Source organism: Arachis ipaensis, chromosome B07, assembly GCF_000816755.2.
Source record: "Arachis ipaensis cultivar K30076 chromosome B07, Araip1.1, whole genome shotgun sequence".
Lineage (NCBI taxonomy): Eukaryota > Viridiplantae > Streptophyta > Magnoliopsida > Fabales > Fabaceae > Arachis > Arachis ipaensis.
In genome coordinates this window covers 3850138-3852764 of record NC_029791.2, presented here as the reverse complement: position 1 = coordinate 3852764, position 2627 = coordinate 3850138, and the positions used below count along the sequence as shown (strand labels likewise).

General features: G+C 34.5%; 1 long non-coding RNA gene across 1 annotated transcript in view; it reads right to left on the bottom strand.

Moving 5' to 3' along the window:
- LOC110264799 overlaps positions 1-2627 on the bottom strand; it is a 12502-nt gene that overhangs the window by 6139 nt on the left and 3736 nt on the right. The window lies entirely within an intron of this gene.

The following is a 2627-nucleotide window of genomic DNA, read 5'->3' as shown; positions in this document are numbered from 1 at the left end:
AAAAGAATGAATACTCCGGTCTGGCTCCTAACAATTTTTACGAAAGACAATGAGACCCCTAGGAAAAAAAACTACATTCCGGCCCCTGAAATTTGTTTCGTGAGACAAATTAGCCCCTACGTCAATAATTTATTTTTGGGGTTAACGGAACGTGAATACGTGGCAAGTTAAGATGGTGATGTGTCCATTAAGTGCCAGCTTGAATTGGCATATTAATGAATCACCCAATCCGGTCCCTAATAATTTTTTTAAAATATAATTTCGTGTTTTATCTGCACTTCACAGAACATGACGAGCCCTAAACGCCTCTTCCTCCTTCCTTCTTGTGTAAAACCTTAAATGTCTACCACCATGAGCCATGAAGATCATTCTTCTGAAACTAGGAGTCGCAACCTACGTGGTTATAGTGTTGGCGAAGAGAATAAGTGCTGCACCTTTTCTTCTGAAAGAGTTGGGCAGCCAAGAAAGAAGAAATGCATATCTCCAAAATGTCACTATGGGTCCTATGCAATTCTCTTCTAATCTTGCACAGAACTTAATCCGGATAGGTTCTTCTTGGGATGTCCTAATTACAATGTAAGTATTGAATTTTTTGTATATTTCTTAAATCTGAAAATTTTATGTAATTTTGTTTTTTTTAACAATCAAAATTTTTTATTTCCAGGCACCCATTCCACATTGCAAGTATTTCAAGTGGCTAGATGTATTAGTTCACGAAAATATGGATGAGGACATTATTTCTAACAATGCTATTTTAATAGAAAGGAGATTGAAGGAGGTAGAACATAGAACGAAGGAGTTAGAGATGGAATTGAATTTAAAAAATCAAAACGAAATTGGACCTCAAGGTGGTAGATATTACTTCAGATGTTTTAGGCTTATAATTTTGGGTATAATTAGTATCATAATTGCTGTAGTCTTTAGGATATGTCCTAAGTAATTGTCATAACCTTAGCTGTGACATTTTGTGATAATTATGTTGTGTTGTAAGGATGAGGAGGAAGAATTCTTAACTTGAGTGGCAGCCTGCCCTAAATCCTCATTAACATAGACCAACTGGGTGTTCAAAGTATAAATTAAATTCTAAACAGTCATTCGGTAATAAATTGTTTCTCAAATCATTTATTTCAGAATATCTCTTAATCACATGCAGACCAAATTTTAAATTTCGAGCTGTGGGTTCTAACCAGTACATTACAGCATAATCAGCATATCCTAAACTCTTTAGTAGTTCTTCTAGATCAAAAAAGTTCACTATCCATTGGAGAAAATTTATGTACCTTTCCATCTAAATACTTCAACACCTCATTACTATCCTTCCGAAGTCTCCCACCATGATGAAACACGGGTACTGCAAAGTTAGACATCTGCAGCACCAATAAAAGACAAATTCAGCAACAATAATAATAGGTAATAGATAGATATATTTGAAAGTAATGTAGATTATTTAGTAATTTTAATGATTGATATATCAAATTTTAATACATAAATAGACAAATTTAATGTAGATTATTCACTAAATAGGACAATGTGAATTATATTTCAATTTATCTAAAATTTAGCAACAATAACAATAACTAATAGACTACATTAGTAAATTAGTAAATTTGTTTTACTAAATTAGTAAATCTGCAGTGTGCAGTAAAGGCCATATCTTAATAAATAATTACTAAACCTTGAGTCTTTGAATCATAACATGGTCAGAAACATATAATCACTGAATAGTTTTTATGTGCTAACACAAGTATATCCAATAGCTATGATCCTGGGTTGTTAAATATTGATGGTCAATTTAAGGAACTACTAAGTGTTAGCGGTACACAAATTTAGGATCCCAACCCAAAGCACACAATTTTTAGCAGCCTCCAATCACATTAGTTGTAGCCTACACCGGTTGACAACACAAGCGAATCCATTGAAAACTCAGAGGAAGCAGGAGCACTGAACGATTTTCTTTTGTAAATATATAAGCTTTTCAGTCAAAATATACAGAGCATATTTGTTGTTATTGAATCCTAAGTCATGTTCTAATTCAACCCTTCATGCAAAATTTGAATATAAACAATACTCCAAATCATAGGTTTCAAAGCATGTTCAATGGCAGAGAGTGTGAATAAAACCACCTTCAACTTGATCATACACATGCAATGGCAGAGAGAGTGAGTAACAAAGCTTACCTCTCAACTATGCAATGCTCCGTCACGGCGCCGTCAATAGCTCTGTCGGGACCAACGTCTTCCTCCAAGTCAAACGTCTTCAACGAATTTTGGAAGGGAGAGCATTATGATTTTTTGTAATTCTGGAGAATAGAAGAGGAGTTCTGTGTCATCACACGTATGAAATTTGTTTATTTTTAATGAAATTGTTAGGGGCCGGGTTGGATGGCCAATTAATCTGCCCATCCAGGTTGGCATTTAACTGACACGTCATTAACTTAACGTGCCACGTAGGCATGGTGAATCAGCTCTAGAGACAAATTATTAACGAAAGGGCTAACTTGTCTAACGGAGTTAAAAAATAGGGGCCGGATAGAAATTTTTTTTCCTAGGGGTCTCATTGTCTTTTTATGTTATTATCAGGGGCAGTTTTGGTATTTTTCTCAGGAATAAAAAAAGAAAAGAAAGAGA